Below are 20,301 nucleotides of genomic sequence, written 5' to 3'. Positions count from 1 at the left end.
TGTCTCCCTCTCTCTCTGCCCCTCCCCCGTTCATGCTCTGTCTCTCTCTGTCCCAAAAATAAATAAACGTTGAAAAAAAAAAAAAAAAAAGAAAGTATTCAACTAGTTAATTTCATTCTGAAGATCTGAGTCTAAATCCTGTTCTGCCATTAGAAGCTCTGGGGCTCAATTCCTGATGATATAGTACCTACCTCATAAAATTACTGTGAGGACTAAATAAGTTAAAATATGTAAAGCACTTAGAATAGTGACAAGCAAATAATAAATGCCACGTAAGTGTTATCATTATTATTACTAGGCTCAGAGTATCTAAGTGAGCTGGGAGGTTCTGGAAATAACAAAGCCCTAATGTATAGACTTTGTATATGTAACATAGAGGTCAAGCTTTCTATGAAAACAGACACAACTAGGATGATCAGAAACGGGCTAAGAATTAATGACCTTAAAAATTAGTACAGAATAAAAGACCAGCCCATAGGACAGTGCTGATTCTAGGCTTCACCACCTTTTTTGACAGTCACTGCTACATGGAGGTGTCCAATGCTTATAGGCACATCATAGCCACAAGAAGAACTGGTTTCTTACAGATGCAATTTGTGAGGATGAAAGGCTAGTCCCCCAGGGAGATCTTACACACTCCTCTGAGTTCCCATAAGTCTCACATTGGCAAGTCATACATGGGACTGTGATATCAGAAGGCATCACTTCAAGTATGTGGTGTTGTGCTTGATGCTTCTGTTCTCTCACTATATTTCAGAACCAGGCAGGCATGGGTTCTAGTCCTGGCTCTGTCATTTACCAACTTTGTGACTTAAGCATATTCTATAGTGTATCTGATGCTTCACTTATGAAATACCTGTCTCCTAGGGTTGCTGTAAAGTTTGGGGATATTATACATAGGAATGTCTGACATGCATTCAGCAAGTGGTCATTAAGCACCAGCTACACAGTCGCCTTATCTGATTTCTTTCTTTGTCTCACACCATCAGAATGTGTTTATTCTCAATGGTCTCTCTTTATGTAGTGGAGTAATTCTTATCCCTCTCTGGGCTAAATATCCATGATGCACTAAGACCTCCTTAGACTCTTGCATACATTGGTATCTACTGTGCCTTTTTACATCCTGGTTGCTTCTAGTCCAATCTCTCTATTCCTAGCTCTCACAGGCTAGAGAAGGATGCTATCAACTAAGGTGGCCATATAAATGAAATGAGTCTTAAGTTTCCTTGCAGCCTTTATATTCAATAATCCTAGTAAACTTAGTTCTATAAAAGCTTACACTTTAAATTCAAGTTGACACTTCTTCCTAGGTATGGGTTACCTGAAACTATCTCTTTGCTTTGTTTCCTAGGAAACTACATCCAGTTGGTGTTCCATGTATATTTCACATCAAACTTTCAGTATCTAGCATGTCATCATGATTTGAGAATATCCCATGTGCCACCCTCTGTTCTGCATTTCTTTCCTTCCACTTCTCATGCCAAATTTAAACTTGCCCTTCCAAACCAGATCACTTGTCACCACCTGTGATGCCCTCCCCAACTCCCTCAAACATTCCAGGTCCCTGAATTTTCTAGGTTGCAATCATGTAAAAAAAACTGACAACACTGTATTATGATTTGTTGAATATTTTTCTCACAATCGGCTATGTGTTGGGATTTGAAGATAGGAATAATGTCCTACTCATTTTCTTAACCCCAATGCACACTACCTTGCTCTAGCATGAGCTTTTAAAATGCTTTGTAATTAAATAGATTATCACATCCCTTCAGTGAAATGACCAAGTTTAGTAACAATAAGGTCCCACATTTGCTCATTCCCATCTCAACATAATTTTGTATCTATTCCTATCATATAAGTCTAAGTACAAACAATTCAGCAGCATATCAGAAGACCGAGTAAGATTTGTTCCCAGAAATGTGAGGAAATTTAAATATTAAAAAAGTATCTGTATGGGCACCTCCTGAGTTGGAGGCTCAGTCTGGTGAGCGTCCAACTTTGGTTCAGGTCATCATCCCATGGATCGTGGGTTTGAGCCCTGCCTTGGGCTCTGTGCTGACAGCTCAGAGCCTGGAGCCTGCTTTGAATGTATCCCTCTCTCTCTGCCCCTCCCCAGCTCGTGCTCTGTCTCTCAAAATAAATAAACATTAACAAAAATTTGTTTAAAGTATCTGTGTAATTTATCATAATAATAGATCTAAAGTTAAAAAAATCATATGATTACTCATTAAGTACAGAGACATTAAATCGTATAGTATACTACATTTTATATAAACCCAAATCCATTCCTGATGGATTCTTGATGAATTACAATTCATATTTTATTAGTATGATAAAATATATTTGCCTAAAATCATAAGCCCACAACACATGTTTAATAAGTTTACACTAGACACATCCCCATTAATGTTATAAACAAGACAGCAATGTCCACTCTTACACATAATTTTTGGCATAGGTAAGGAGGTACTATCCAACGCAATTAGATAAGGAAAAAAATACAATTTGGAAGGAAGGTGGTGAACATATCATTTGATACTAATATAATTATTTTGTGTGGAAACCCAAAGATAATTAATGACAGTGAAAGATTAATTATAGATATCAATACCTTCAATACATGCACGCACACAAAAAAAAACCCCTAGCTATGTTGAATAATGAAAGAAAATACTCCATTAAATGACAACAAAACACCAAAAATCTAGGAATAAATTATAAGAAACATGTAAGTTCTATATAAGGAAAAAAATTCTAAACCTCTGAGGAACAAATAAAACTATAAGGAATAGAAGCTGTATTTTTGCCAAGGAAGATACACATTCATTAAGTTGTTAGTATTCTGTAAATTAATCAATGCAATAAATGCACTTTAATAAAAATATTCAACAGAATATTTTAAAGCACATAGACTATTCTAAAGACAACACAGAATAATCATCATGACTAGCTAGTAAAAAATAAAGAGTAATGAGAAAGAACTATCTTTACTATAATGATATCAAAATATAAGACTATAATAATTAAAAGACTGATGTCTTGGTGGTGAAGTAGAAAGGAAGAGGAATCAAATCAAATTGAATTGAAACCTTATAATAAACCACAGATGAAAACTTAGCAAATGATCAGTGACATATATGAAAAGAATGGCATTTCAAGTCAGTGAAAAAAATATGTATCATACAATGAATAGTATTGTGACAATCTGGGAAACTATCTGAAAAAAAGTTGGAGGGGCACCTGGGTGGCTCAGTTGGTTGGGCATCCAACTATGGCTTAGGTTGTGATCTCACGGTTTGTGGGTTTGAGCCCTGTGTCTGGCTCTGTGTTGACAGCTCAGAGCCTGGAGCCTGCTTTAGATTCTGTGTCTCCCTCTCTCTCTGCCCCTCTCCTGCTTGTGCTCTGTCTCTGTCTCTCTCAAAAATAAATAAACATTAAAAATTTTTTTCTTTGAAAAAAGTTGGATATAACTTAATATTTTATGACAAAATAAAGTTCTGCTGAATCAAATGATAGATGTCTAAATAAATAAATAAATAAATAAATAAAGCAGCAAAGAATTTTTAAAACATAATTTAGAATAAGGAATAACTTTCTGAATTATACAAAACTCAGAGGCAATAAAATAAAAACTGCTAAATATGACCTCATAGAATTAAAAGATTTTCCAAAGGGAAAAAAGTTCCATGAACAAAGTCAGAAAATTAAAGATAAATGGGGGACATATTTTCAACTCATATCACAGACAATGCACATACATATCTGTATATGTTTGTGACATGCAACTATAACTCTATAACTATATATACAAAACTATAACTCTAGATACAAACATATATCATAATTACAGTTATAGTTGTAAATTCCTAAATACAATTATATGTTATATATGTAAATATTTGTAGCAATATGTAACTTTGATGTAAATCATCATAAGACCCACTCCACTAAAAAATATTGAGCAAAACATATGGACTATTTATAAAAAAAAATCCACAACATATGGCTCTTAAACATAGAAAAGGACACTGCATCTCAGTCATATTAGCAGAAATTTAAATTAAAACTAAAATGAGACATTTTTTAACCCATTACTTTGACAAAAATAAACTTGTCTGGCAACATATCGCATTGGTGGCAATGCCTACAAAGGTAGTCGAAGATGCAGCTGGTGGGAATGTAACTAGTACACCTTCAAAGAAAGGCAGCTTAGTAAAATATTTCAAGATTAAAAATATATCTGCCCTTTGATTGGGCGCGTGGGTGGCTCAGTCGGTTAAGTGGCTGACTTCGGCTCAGGTCATGATCTCGCGGTTTGTGAGTTCGAGCCCCGTGTCGGGCTCTGTGCTGACAGCTCAGAGCCTGGATCTGTGCCTCCTTCGCTCCCTGGCCCTTCCCCTCTCAAGCTCTGTCTGTCTGTCTCTCTTTCTCTCTCTCTCTCTCAAAAAAAAAAATAAACATTTAAAAAAATTAATATATATATATATGACCTTTGATTTAATATTTCTACGTTTAAGTATTATTTATTTTTCATGTGAGTAAAATGATGCTTATATAGTGTATACATTGTGGTGTTGTTTGTTATTACAAAATTGCCCGTCAGTGTGGAGCAGATTAAATAAAATATGGCCCATCCACATAAGGGAACTCCATGAGGTTTAAAAAGAAAAATGTAATGCTATATTACTAATGAGGACATGATAGATAGGTAGGATACATAGATAGATAGATAGATAGATAGATAGATAGATAGATAGATAGTAGATAACTGCAGGAGCAAAATGGAAAAGAGAAAAGTATGTACTATGCTGCTGGCTCTAAAATACATTTTTAAAATTAACACATATAAACATATAGATGTTTATGAATACATAAACTGTATAGGGAAAAAGAAAAAGAAAACTGATCATAGTGATTATCCTCAACATTGGGGAAAAGGATGGTTGGGTGACAGGAAACACAGATTAACTTTTTGCTATACATTCTGGGGTACTTTTGCTTTTTTTTTTTCAATATATGAAGTTTATTGCCAAATTGGTTTCCATACAAAACCCAGTGCTCATCCCAAAAGGTGCCCTCCTCAATACTCATCACCCACCCTCTCCTCCCTCCCACCCCCCATCAACCCTCAGTTTGTTCTCAGTTTTTAAGAGTCTCTTATGCTTTGGCTCTCTCTCACTCTAACCTCTTTTTTTTTTTCCTTCCCTTCCCCCATGGGTTTCTGTTAAGTTTCTCAGGATCCACATAAGAGTGAAACCATATGGTATCTGTCTTTCTCTGTATGGCTTATTTCACTTAGCATCACACTCTCCAGTTCCATCCACGTTGCTACAAAAGGCCATATTTCGTTCTTTCTCATTGCCACGTAGTACTCCATTGTGTATATAAACCACAATTTCTTTATCCATTCATCAGTTGATGGACATTTAGGCTATTTCCATAATTTGGCTATTGTTGAGAGTGCTGCTATAAACACTGGGGTACAAGTGCCCCTATGCATCAATACTCCTGTATCCCTTGGGTAAATTCCTGGCAGTGCTATTGCTGGGTCATAGGGTAGGTCTATTTTTAATTTTTTGAGGAACCTCCACACTGTTTTCCAGAGTGGCTGCACCAATTTGCATTCCCACCAACAGTGCAAGAGGGTTCTCTGGGGTACTTTTGAATTTCGTACCATGGATATATATTAGTTCAAGAAAATAAACAAAACATTTTAATGTTTAAAATAAGAGTTATGCTTTCTAATACTTTTCTTCCTACCTCTTTCCTAAGAAACATCCTCCTGCTGTTCCCCTTCTTTCTCTTCCTTCCAAGCATTTTCAAATGCAGCCTCCCCTTTCTTTCTGTTTAATTACCACAAACCTTTGTGAGAAGAACTTGAAAAATGCAAACAAACAAATAAAATTCCCTCCAATTATTCATATTGTTTTCTGTCTATTGTTTCAGTTTTTATTCCTCCATTAAGAAAATGCTTTTAACTACCTATTCCATGCCAAACACCATGTTAGATTCCAGGGACACACAACATTGAGAAAGGTCAAGGTCTGTGTTCTCACGGACCTTGCAATTTGTGGAGGAGACAGCTAATCAGACAACTAATGGAAAGGTGTATTAGGTCGTATACTACAGAATATACAAGATGATATAGGAGTTTATAGAAGGGGCCCCTCACACACACACTTTGGATGTCCATAAAGTGATTTCCAGAGAAAGTAGCATTTAAGCTACAGAAGAAAGATCACTAAGAGAGAGCTCATCATAAGAATGAGTTCCATTCAGTGAAAACAACCTGAGTGTACACTGACAGGAGAAAAAAACCCACTGTCCTTTTTGAAAGAAGATTAAAGTGGTTGAAATTTCAACAAGAGGTTATAAAGAGTTTGACAGAGGATAGATATTTGAAATCAGAGAGACTGGAGAGAAGACCAATTAGGAGATAATGATGACAATCCCATTCAAATGTGAAATATGATGATAACACAGATTTGAAAAGACATGGGTAATTGAATATATTCAAAAAAATTTGAGGAGTTCAAATACAAAAATTGGCGATTGAATGGATATTGGAAATGAGAAAGAAAAGAAGTTAGGAATTATTCCAAATTTCTCTGCTAGAGCAACATGATATGGTGATTGACATCATGAACTAAAATAAGGAATATAGAGAAAGGACTAAAGTTATAAGGAAAATCTTTAAACTCAATATTCTATCCACTGAGTTTAGGGTGTCTGAAAGATTTCCCAGTGGAGTTTTCCAGTAAGCTCTGGTCTGTAACTTATGGAGATTGACCTAAACTGAAAGTGTATGTGAAAATCCTAATGATAAAAATTGAAATTTAAGCCACAGGTATGAACGTGATTGTCTCAGGAAAGTGCACAAAGGGAGAAAAGATGAATATTTAAAGTAATGTCATAAAGGGAACCATAGTCTACAAGGTAAGACAGGATAAAAGATCTGGAACAGAGGAGTAGGAGAAAAAAGTTAGAGAATAAGGAGATTGTAGCATCACAGAAAGCACAGGAAAAGAATATTTCAAAAGAAGAAAGCAGTCTGTATGTGTTAAATACAGTTGAGGGAACAAATAAGATAAGGACTAAAAATGACCTCATTGGATTTAGAACAAGCAATTTCATCAATATGTGTGCAGAATTACTAATTGCACTTGGTTGAAGAATAAGTGAGAATGGTGAGTCCAACTAAACCTCCATAGCTCTCCTATTCTAACTCCTGCATTCATTCCTTTCTCATTACTTCATTCAGGCACTACAAGCTGACAATGGAAGAGCAAGCACAATTATAAGGGATTAAGAGAGGTCATACATAATGATAAAGGGGCTAAAACTTCAAGAAGATATATAATTCTTAATGTACATGTGAGTCAAGATACATGAGAGACAAAAATTGATAGAACTACAAAAAGAAATAGAGGAATCCAGTATTATAATTAGAGATGTAACACCCCTCTATCAAAAATGGAAAGACTCAGGGCCACCTGGGTGGCTCAGTCAGTTGATCTTCTGACTTCGGCTTAGGTCATGATATCATAGTTTGTGAGTTCAAGCCCCATGTCGGGCTCTGTGTTGACAGCTGAGAACCTAGAATCTGCTTCGGATTCTGTGTCTCCCTCTCTCTTTGCCCCTCCCCCATTCGTACTCTGTCTCTCTCTCTCTCTTTCCCTCAGAAATAAAATAAACATTAAAACATTTTTTAACAAAAGAAATGGACAGATTTAGTAGGCAGATAATCAGTAAGGATACAGATGTAAACAGCACCATCAATCGACTGGATATAATTAACAGACATAGACGGTTCATCCAATAATAGTATATTACACATTTTTTTCAAGATCACATGGACCACTCATCATGAGAGACTACATTCTGTGCCATAAAACACACTTTAATATATTTAAAAGAATAAAAAACATACAATGTCTGATCTCTGATCACAATAGAAATAAATAACAGAAAGATAGCTGAAAAACTTCCAAAATACTTGAAGATTAAAAAATACATTTCTAGATAAGATATGGGCCAAAGAAAAAAATCTCAAGAGAAATTTTTAAATATTTTGAACTAAATGAAAATGAAGATATAACTTATTAAAGTTTATGGGATACCGTGAAAACAGAGTTTAGAGAAATTTTACAGCATTGAATACATATATTTAAAAAGAAGAAAGATTTAAAATCAATAATCTAGGCATCCCCTTAATAACTAAAAAGTAACAACAATAACAAAAAGCAAATTAAATCCAAGTAAGCATAAGAAAATAAATAATAAAATTAGAGCCAAAATCAAAGAAATTCTAAACAGGAAACCAATAGAGAAAATCAACAAAACCAAAATCTGGTTCTTTGAAAAGATAAAAACTTGATAAAGGATTACTAGAAAACAGTGACAACACCAAATGCTGACAAGGAAGTGGAGCAACAGGAACTCTCATTCATCGCTGGTGGGATGCAAAATGGTACAGACACTGTGCAAGTCAGTGGACAGTTTCTTATAAAACTAAACATATTGTATTATTGTCAACCATGCCCCTTAGCATCTACCCAAAAGAGCTAAAAACATGTCCACATAAAAAAAAAAGCCTGTATATGGATGTTTACAGCACTTTTACTCATACTTGTCAAAACTTGAATGTCCTTCAGTAGGTGAATGGAAAAATAAACTGTGGCACACCTAGACAACGAGAAATGAGCTACCAAGCCTTAAAAAGACACGGAGGAAACTTAAATGCGTATTATTAAGTCAAAGAAGCCAATCTGAAAAGGCTACATACTTATGATTCTAATGATATGACACTCTGGGAAAGGCAGAACTATAAAGATAGTTATTAGTGGCTGTCAGTGGTTGGGGTGGGAAGGGAGGAATGAATAGGGAGAGTACAGAGGGTTTAGAGTAATGAAACTGTTCTGTATGATACCATAATGGTGGATACATACCTTTACACATATGTTCAAAACAACAGAATAAACACCAAGAGTGAACCTAATGCAAACTTTGGACTTTGGGTGATAATGATGTGTTAGTGTAGGTTCATTGACTATAACCAATGTACCACTGTGGTGTGGGCTATCAGTAGTGGGTGAGACTATGCATGTGTGGGGACAGACCATCAATAATGGGAAAAGCTCTGTCTGTGTGAGATCAAGGCTTATATGAGAACTCTCTGTACTTTGTGCTCGATTTTGCTATGAACCTATAACTGCTCTAAAAATAAGATTAACTCATTAATTTAAAAAAACAGCAAAACAGCTTATCCAGCTGTAGATTTGGACACATTTTATTTAATGGAAACATAGTATTGTAAAGAAATAAGTTAGTTTTTTCTCTTCAATACACAATGATATAGGTTTGATATCAAATGTTTCCCTAAATTTATCATGCATTAGTAGAACAATTATAAAACTACTAGTATTGTCTTAGCTCTGTTAGAATGTTAAGCTTTCCCTTATATCCAAAGCACACACAAAAGAACATTTGTGCTAGAACTGATGGCTAGATTTAAAATAATTTAGTATGGGTAAAAGCAGATCTTTGGTTCTATAAATTTGTAATAATCTATCACATATCAACTAGTAGTAACAATGCAAGTTTTATGCTTTGTCCTGGGTTCTTTCCACATTCATTTCCAGACAGGACCCACAGCATACATCCTACATATGATTTGTGAGAGGAAAAACTCTCTGTGCTCTCTCTAGGGCCTTTTCATCTCCTGCCAGGCCAGTGAACAAGATGAGTTTCTTTTTATAACGACAAGGCACAGAGATAATTCATCAACTGGAGAGCACAAACAATCCTTTATTCAGCAGAATGACAAAAGGTTATTTAGCTTCTGGCATCTACTATAGTTCTTGCAAGAACCAGGCCCAAGAGCCAATATGATAATTAATAAATTTCCAACATCTGGGCAGTAAAACAATTTTTTATGAATGTTAAACAATGCCAATGCCAAATTAAAACCTCCCCTTCTTGTATTTATCTATCTGAACTCCTCATTGTACAGCCAAATTTGCCTGTGTTCTGGCTATAAAATGGGGATAGTGATGACATAGTAGGAAGATATTACACAATTTGGGAAATCCATATTACTAAGTGTCATTTAATCATATGGACAGTGATGATATCACCCACTGAGCCTAATGGACAGTAATCCTTGCCAAGAGTAGAGTATCAAGTTAAATGATAGGTGAGTGATATGAATCATCACACTGAATAAAGGAATCAAATTTAAGGGAAGAATTGGAGTCTCAGTTTCTCTAACTGTCCTCCAGCAGCCTTTTTAAATTTTCTTTTTAAAAAAATAAAAAAATAATTTTGGTTATGTGGATATTGCTTGCATAGATCGAGAAAGGCCACTTTCAAGTCCTAAAAGCATTCATAAACTAAGAAGCACCAAATCTTAGAATCAAACTTAACAGATCATCCAGTTCAAGCCTTTTCCCCTACCTTAGATTTCCCAACAAAAACAGTATATGATGATGACTATGGTTATGTACACTATATAATATATGCTATTAGGATTTTTAAGGAGAAATAAATGTAGGCTAACGTATTAAGGACATTTTATGAGGCAGAGTAACTGTAAATCATGAATCCTATGTAGAATATATTATAATTTATGAAAGATTCAATAGATACAAATTAAAACAACATAACCTGCAATAAAAAGTGGCTGTTTTTAATTGCATTAAAATAGATTCACAAAAAGGGGAATTTTCTTGAATGCATGAGGCCTCCCCCTTTGTTGTTTAATTAATGTATCTATATATAGAAACATATATAATGTGTCTGTATATGAAAAATGTCCCTTCCCCACTTTGGTTGAATATACCATTAAATATTTACCCAGAAATTATATTTTAGATCAAATTATCCAAAATGTATTGATTTTAAAGATTAGTTGTAATAAACTTGGAGTTGTCCTAAAAAAATCAGAAAATTCAGCAGTGAATGGTATTTTCCAAAATGGGTTATGCAAACCCCAGGTGATTAATAGATGATGCACAGGATTTCAAGAATACCTTAATATGGTAATAAAATACATGCGTATAAGCTATGATAAGAAAACATATTTGGATGTGTCACCTTAAACATGATTTACTAATGGCGGTGTGTGACCAAAACAGCTTGGAAAGCAATGTTCTAAAGTGGCAAGAAGGTAGACTGGAAGGTGCACATTTCAGTTAAAGTTCTGGGTATGTGATAAAAGTCCACAGACTATGACTTGGAAGAATAATTCATTCATTCATTTCTTCATTCATTCAATGAATTTAGTTTGAACCATCTGACATTACCAGCATTTGATTATATCTGACTCTAGACAAACAGGTCCTTTATATGCAAGGACCATGTTATCTATTGCAAGGAAAACAAAGATAGTTCTGCCACCAAAAGGGCAAATAGATTTATAAAATTTGTATGGAAATAAATATAATATGTTAAACTCCCATACTACTGAGGACAGAAAGAGAATATTGAGGAATGGCACTATTTTGTGTTTATTGTTGCTTTCTTTTCTGGATTGAGCCACATGACTTACCAATTTTGTGTGAATTTTCTACTACTGAAGACAATTACTACTTTGTTCATATCCAACAATTAAATGAAGGGAATGGGGGCACTTTTATTAAAGTTCCATGATCACAAAATGGCATGAGCTTTAGTAACTGAACTAATGGATATGTGAGAGATTCAGAAAGATACTGTGAAACATGGTTTTATTAAAACCTTTTCTCGGGGCGCCTGGGTGGCGCAGTCGGTTAAGCGTCCGACTTCAGCCAGGTCACGATCTCGCGGTCCGGGAGTTCGAGCCCCGCGTCGGGCTCTGGGCTGATGGCTCAGAGCCTGGAGCCTGTTTCCGATTCTGTGTCTCCCTCTCTCTCTGCCCCTCCCCCGTTCATGCTCTGTCTCTCTCTGTCCCAAAAATAAATAAACGTTGAAAAAAAATTAAAAAAAAAACAAAACAAAAAAAAAAAACAAAAACCTTTTCTCAGTTGGATTTCTAAATATGTCCCCAATAATCCCATAAAACACTCTTAACATCTTACAGAAAAGTAATCTCTATAATAAAAATAAATGTCTTTTCCTAAGCCATTCAAAATCTTTTGGATTTATTCCCTCCAGAAAAATAAATAAATAAAAAATACAACAAAACCTTTCAGATTCAATCAGTTTTGTCACAAACAGCAAACAGTGGCAAGAAAGAGCGACTATATAGTACCTATCTATGTCTAGAAATGTGAAACCATGTTTATCTTGACTAGATAGATTGCTTAAGAGTTTAACAGAGTCATTGGGATGAAAGCTATATTTCTTTGCAATAATTATCTAGTTTTAATACAAATCGTAGTGATTCCTAGAAGAACCCTTCAGATGAAGCCACTTCCCTGTTCTCTGACTTGATTTTATATTACTTCCCAAAGTAAAGCCAATGTGATATAAATGCTTATGTGTATTTTTCACTTTTTGTAATTTTTAGATTTTAAATGTTTAATTTTTCCCATTTATCATACTTGAATACAAAAAAAATAAATCTCTAATAATAACCCATATTAATCACAAGCTATGAATGGAATTCTAGGTCCAGCACCCAAAAATTTGATTTCATTTTTAGGAATCTGCTATGAAATACAGAAATATTCCTCTCCACACCCAGTTTAAAACTGGCCCTCTGCATACTTGCCAAAGCTCTCATTTCCTTTGCTCTGTATGAGTCAGTTGTCTGTAGATCTCTTTGCCTCAGTAGCTTAGGAGCTAATTCAAGTTCATATCTTATTAATTTCTGTCATTCCATAGAATCTAACAAAGCTTTTTCCAGATTCGGCATGGAATAAATGTTTGTTGAATAAAACTGTGAAACAATGAAGAAAGAAAACACTTACAACAACAACAACAACAACAACAAAAAAAAACAGTAAAAAATACCCACAACCAGACCACACCAAACAGTAAAACCTATCTTTTACGTAGAGTCACAAAATAAACATTAGGAGCAAACAAAACTAGAAGCTAGTTAAGTCTGCTTTATATTTTGATCCCTTAAGTGAAAAATGTACTTTGCTCCATTGCTTCATATAAATTCCCATCACAACTGATGTGATTCCTATCAAATCTATTCCAATGACTGAAAACCGTTCCAGGTACTGAAGCATACTTCCTCAAGCTTATTTCCTTCACAGCATGGGTCATTTGAACATTAAAGTTAGATATTTCTCACAGTCTTTTGTTTGTTTGTTTTGTTTTAGAATGAGAGAAAGAGCAGTAGAGAGGCAGAGTGAGAGGGAGACAGAGAATCCCAAGCAAGCTCTGCATCCAGTGTGGAGCCCAACAAGGGGTTCAATCCCACAACCCTGAGATCATGACCTGAGTCAAAACCAGCAGTCAGACGCACAACCAACTGAGCCAACCAAGAGCCCATCTCACAGCAAATCCATTCTCCTAAGATGAACTTGTTGATTAAAAACACATCAGTGCAATCAGTTCATGAGTTCAGAGGAAAAGAAAGTCTATGATGGTATTTTTGAAATTCAAAAAAAGTTCTACATGAACCTATAATTTCATGTCAGGTATAATTTCTAATGTTCACAAATTTACCTAAAATTTTTAGAACCACTATTACATAGATATGCTGTTTAGTCAGATATGTTGACTTATTGCTTGTTAGTGAAAAGAAATGTATGAAAAATCCATGAATGTAGAAATACTATTTATAATTTAAATATATTTTAAATAATAAAAATTTGACTAAAAGAAAAGTAAACCCATAAAGACAGGGTAAGAGAAACAATGAATGGCAAAAGCTTCACATAGGATAAAATGACTTTTAAAATCTTTCCTCAAAATATCTAAATGTTGAAACAACAAGATTTGCCAAACTTATTTTTGTAACAGCGTGTTTTAGCTTAGCCAGAGCTGAAGGTTATATTAGAATTTTACTTTGTGCCTCATTTGGAGTGGGGGACAAGAGAGGGAAGGGAGCCTAACTATTACAGAATATTTGATGAACTTCCCATCTCAGAATATTCTTAAATATGGGCCTGTGGGAAAGAGATTTGAACCTATTCCAGAAGCATCATCTTTCTGATGGACTTGGAATGACAGAACTATGAAGTGAGAATGTCGGGAAGATGGCAAGACTCTCAAGGAAAATTGTGAGAAAATGAGTGAGAGTGAAGACATCTGGTGGAAGCAGGATGGTTGACCTGGAGCCACAAGGTCAGGGTGTCAGATGCTGTCTGTTCAAACACGCAGGTTAGGCTGGGCTCAACCCCCCCCGGACCCATACTGCCTACTTCAACCTCACCCTATACCTGTCTGCCCCAGAGGGAAGAATTTGATATGACTGGAGAACTGTATTCCTGCGAGAGAAACTGAAGAGCTGTGGGCTTCTCTCTTAGTGAGCAGGACAAGAATAGTACATTGCACAGCTCGGGGACTGACACATGCCCCACAGGTCTGGCACACAGAGAAGCGGAGGGAAGCAGGAGTAGTGTGTTCCAGAGGAGAGGAACTGTACCGCTAAAGGAATCTCTACAGGACAAAGCATGCACCCTACCCAACCCACTATCTTCTGGCACACCTAAAGGTATAAAGATGTCCCCTTAGTTGTGTGACCTGCAGACCTAAGCAACATTTAAGATTACACAGGAAAGCAGACCTGATTATATTTGTTTATTCGTGGTAGTTCCCATAATCTCACAAGGGACCAAACAGAAAAAGAAAAGCCTCTAGACAATATAAAATCAACATAGGATCTGTGAGAAAAAAATAATCGCATGCATCATAATATGATTCATTAATTTGTTGATCAAATGTACTGATCCTATCTATAAAATGACAGAATTGCTGATCATAACACTAAAAATTATGAACCAGAATTATAGAGAGGAAGAAAAAGCCAAGGCAGGAGATTTAAGATACAAATACCTTTTCAGCAGTGATATGCTAATCACTAAAAGTAGACAAAGCAACATTAGACCAGACCTTTCATAAAGGAAAACACGGAGTTTTCAGTTGTCTTGATGATAGACCTTTTTTTATTTTTTTTAACGTTTATTTATTTTTGAGACAGAGAGAGACAGAGCATGAACGGGGGAGGGGCAGAGAGAGAGGGAGACACAGAATCGGAAACAGGCTCCAGGCTCCAAGCCATCAGCCCAGAGCCCAACGCGGGGCTCGAACTCACGGACCGTGAAATTGTGACCTGAGCCGAAGTAGGACGCTTAACCGACTGAGCCACCCAGGCGCCCAATGATAGACTTTTATAACACACTAATATTGTCACTACCATTTATTAGGTACCAGATATGTACCTCTCAATGTATATCTACTATTTCATTTAATTAATGAGGTAGTATTAACACCCTCTTTTTACAGCTGAGTAAACTGAGCTGTGGCTAAATAAATTGCCCATGTTCACAAAACTACGTGCTGAACAGAAGAACCAGAAATCAAGCCCAGCTGTCTTGCTTCAAAGCCAATGTCCTTTCCAATGCCAACACTTGCTGCCATTATTAGTAATCTGAAAATGTCAGAAAAAGTGGACCACAATTACCAGAATGTGATGTTTATGGTCATAATGAAATAATTTTTAGAATGCAGATGTGTGTGTGTGTGTGTGTGTGTGTGTGTGTGTTGTGTGTGTGTGAAAGTAAAGATATAATGCATTTAGAAATAACTTCATCAATAAAATATATGAAACAAAATTTCTACATGTATAAATAATAATTATTTGTAAAATTCACTAAAACAAATGGTTAATTGCTAGTTTGTTTAAGGCCATTATATATATCATAGTAGAAATACTGAGTGGAACTATACTTTCAATAGCAATCATAGAATATCAACTATGTTATCTCTTCTTGGGTGGTTAAACCATAAAAAATGGAAAATTCAGTTCAAACAACACCAAAATCTAGCTTAAAAGAGAAGGGCAACTGTGCTCTCGTTTTTTCATTTTAATTGGATGGATTTGATTGTCCTTCACCAGGCATGAAAAGGTTCCTACACCACTTCCTCCACTCTCAGTGTGACAGAATGATAAGGATGCTCCTTGCAATCTCCTTCCAGTCAGAAGCATAGATTTGTGTGGCCCAGAATAGAGTGAGCCTGAGGTTAATTCTTTCTCATCAGCAGCAAACATTTATTTACTTCCTACAGTGGAAGTAAAAAATGTAATCCAAAAGAATTTCTTCCATGCAGAAAGGTGTGAAGTAGCAAGTGTTCAGACACCCAACTGCACTTTCAGCCTGAAAGGAATAGAGTCTGGGTACAAAGCAGAATGGAGATGGAAAAGAATACAGGTTTTACAACCGAACTTGAATGTAGGACCTATGGCATTCTTTTTAATTTTGATCTTTCTTTTGGAGATTGGAATATCCTCCCTCAAGAGTTTTTCTGAATCAACACTAAACCTAATGTATGACACAACTAAAAAAATAGTGTAATACAGGAGTGCTTCACCGTTGATGTGACATGGAACCTTTGGCAATCTGGTAAAACCTATCATCCTCTTCCCAGAATAATGTTTTAAAATTCATTTTAAAAATGCATAGAATTCCAAAGGAACCAATCATACAGTCATCAATACTTTAAATTAATCAAATATATAACATTTTATGTGCATATTAGCACATTAAGTAACAAAATATAGTAGCAGGTCAAAAAACTGCCATAATTTCAGAATAAAAATCACTTAAAAATTAAAATGCCACAGCTAGTTTGTAGCAGGGCTGAGATTGAATTCAGGGGCCCTGATTTCATATCTGGAATTCTTTACACTATTTTGAAATGACTGCAGCAACTAGAATATGATATAAAATGTTTTTAATTTCGGTAGGTAAAATTAAGTCACAATTAGAGCTAGTATTAGTATGTGTATTGTCTAAATTCATCATTAAAGGAAATGCTACAATTCAGCAGAGGATACTGAATTTGTCCTTGAATGCTTAAGAGTTAAAAAAAATCTGGAATAATATAACAAAATAAGTTAAACATAAAAGCTGCAGAAAATTTTATTCAACCTTACTTTGTTAAAATCTAAAATATGTAGACTCTGACAGGAAGAAACTTCCTAGATATTAAAATGGTAACTATCAGCTTTAATATGTTGACATACAAGAATTCAAAATTATTGTCTCTGAAAAGTAAGCTTTCAAGAAGACAAAGAAAGAAAGAAAGAAAGAAAGAAAGAAAGAAAGAAAGAAAAGAAAGAAATGAAAAGAAAAAAAAAAGAAAGGAAAGGAAAGGAAAAGAAAAGACAAGACAAGACAAGACAAGACAAGACAAGACAAGACAAGACAAAACAAGACAAGACAAGACACCCAGGTGGCTCAGTCGGTAGAGCATACAACTTTTGATTTCAGGGTCATGAGTTCAAGCCCCATGTGGGGATAGAGCTTACTTAAAAACAACAACAGAAAAAAGAGGACAAAAAAATTCTTTTGCCAAAGAAAAAGATAACAAAATTATTTTTATAATAGAAGATATATTTAATAATCCAGTCAGGATTCAATGTTTATCAGGACCATTCCTTATTTAAACAAAAATGGTATTTTTAAAATTATATTCCTTGATATATTTATAAACATTTATTAAATACCTACCATGTGCCAGTAGCTTTAGAAATACCTAGTATCAGTTATCATTTAAATGGCAACTTATTTATTTAACCATTCATTAAGTAAATATACATGCAGTGCTTTCAGGCCAAGGTATTATTTGAATGCTGTACAGCAAAGAGCAATATAAATACAGGTTTTTATCCCATAGAGCATATATTATAGCAGGTGAGAAAGACTTCTAACAAGTAGCTTTATTTCAGCCATTAGTTAATAATTGTGCTAAATTCCACAACAGAGAGGAACAGACAACTTATGACCTCTTTATAACAAGAGCATCCTGAATGGTCAGGGAAGGCTTTTGAGAAACTAACATTTTCACCGAGCTTGGAAATATATGTAGTTATTCACTGGTAAAGGGAGATGAGATAAGGGTTCAATGAGTACAGAGAACTTTCAAGTTTGAGTGAATGGAATGTGCTGAAATCCTGAGACAGAAGGGTGCTTAGTACAGTGAAAAACAGTTAGGAGGAGAACAGCACAAAATAAAGCTAGAAAAGGAGCAAGGATTAAATTCTGTAGGGCATCATGGGTTATATGAAACATGTGATCATTTTCCTAAGAATTATGGTAAGCCACTGCAGTTTTAAGTAAGGTAGTGATATGACAGATCTGTTCTTAACAGTTCACTTTGGCCGCAGTGTGGTGGCTAGATTAGATGTAAATTACTCGGTGAGAATCTGCCAATGCAGAAACTGACCCAGGCAAAAGATCAGAGTTACGTGAATTCAGGTTATGGCAAGGAAACTGGAAATAGGCAAATCCAAGGTGGATTTTAATTCATAAATAAAAATGATAACTTGATAAAGGGAATGAAAAAGAAATAGATTTCCAGCATGAGTCCCTTTGACTCAAGCATTGGTTGAAAAGAGATACTCTTTACTCAGACTCAGTTCACAAGAGGAAGGCTGGATCTAAAAGGGGCGTGGGGAGGACAGGAGAAAAATACACTTTGTTGTTAGAGACTTATTAAACTTGAGACATCTATGAGACATCCAGCTGGAGATCTCAAGCAGGCTTTTGGATTTCTGAGCCTGCTGCTTAGAATTGGGGACCTACCCATATATATCTATTTAGGAGTTTTCAGTCTTGAGGAAACGTGACAATAGTCACATTTCAGAGGACAAGCCTGCAGGAAATTCTGAAAGAAAGAAAAAATGAAAGTGGTAGGAATAAAGGATAAGGGAAAGAGACAGTGGCCAGTCAGGTCAAATGCTGTTGAGACAGCAAGAATTAGGAGAAATGAAAGATGATGTTTGGTGACATCCAGGTCTGATCAAATCTATTTTGGTGTGGAGTTGATGTGAAGCCAGATTGGAGTGGTTTGAAGAGTGAAAGGAAAAGGAGAAATGGAAACAGTGCAAACAGGTATGTCTTAACCTCAGGCTGCAACTGGCAATAGGCTAGTGTGGAGACCAAATGTGAGGTCAAGATACTTCAAGTGTCCTCATACCATCAGAACATTTGAACCAGAAGATATGCACTTTTGCAAACTCTTCTTTCTCCTCTTTTTTAGGCTCTATTTTTAATTATTGAAGCAGATGAAGCATTTTAAGTAAATTTCATGCAAAGGAAATTAAAACATTATTTCTGGAAATGCTGAAGCACACATATGAGTGAGCTATCAGCTTAAGAATCTCGGAATGTATTCCACACATTACATCATGAATTCACCCAGTACTTTATACACATGTTCTGTATAATGTATAAATAAGAAAATACATGGATTATATTCAATAGCTAGAAACAGTATTCCCTATAGTCTACAGACGAATATTTTGAAGTGGAGTAGAAAAAAATGTGCCTATAGTGATTCAATGAAACAGAAGTAAAGTTAGAAACTGCACTGACCATTGATAGTTGTCCAGATCTTCTTGAAAGAGGAATTACTGGTAACTAAAGTTGACTACATTTCTTATCATCAAGATTAATTGGCAGTTTATAACACATATGTGCCATTATAGACCTCCTAATTACCACATTTCTCATGTTGCTATTTTCCTACTTTGTTGCCAATAATTTGAATGTGTTATTTTTTCTCTTCAGTGAACAAAGAAACAAAGTGTCTTCAGTGGGGGATAATAAGTGATGGAGAAAATAACTCCAGCCAGGGCTCCCTTTTAGACATGCATTCAGAATTACCAATGAAAGATATCATAAAGCGAAAATTACCAAGTATCAGATTTACAGTGCTGTTCCCCGTAGCACCTTTGGAAATGGCAGTAAGTATTTCAAGATAATTAGAGACTGGTAAACCAACAAATTAATAAACCATCCTCAGGTGGCCTCGAAAAGATAATGTGGTTCCCACAAAGTGACAAGCATTCCCAGGGACAACAGCAGGAACTAGGAATGTCTGCTTCTCTAACAACTTAGTAGGCCAAATTAATCAACAATCTTAAAATATAAGTGAAAATAAATGGCTTAATTCAAAAAGTAAAATCTTTTACAAATTATTTTATATAAAACATATTTATAGAAATCTTTCTTATGGACTATTTTACTTTTATAAATTATCAGATGACAAGAATAAGCCTTTGCACATTATCTCATGCTGTTCAGTATTTGGCTTGAAGCCCAGAGAGGGTCATGCCTTTGTAATGATGAAAATGCAACTATAAAACAGCCAAGGGGTTTAGAAAGTGTAGCTAAGCAATGAGGAAATGGGGTTCCT

The sequence above is a fragment of the Lynx rufus genome, unplaced genomic scaffold (genome assembly GCF_022079265.1).
Source record: "Lynx rufus isolate CCGP_SWC_20201006 ecotype Redwood Valley unplaced genomic scaffold, mLynRuf1.p SCAF_5, whole genome shotgun sequence".
Lineage (NCBI taxonomy): Eukaryota > Metazoa > Chordata > Mammalia > Carnivora > Felidae > Lynx > Lynx rufus.
Note: the sequence above shows the minus strand (reverse complement) of the source record.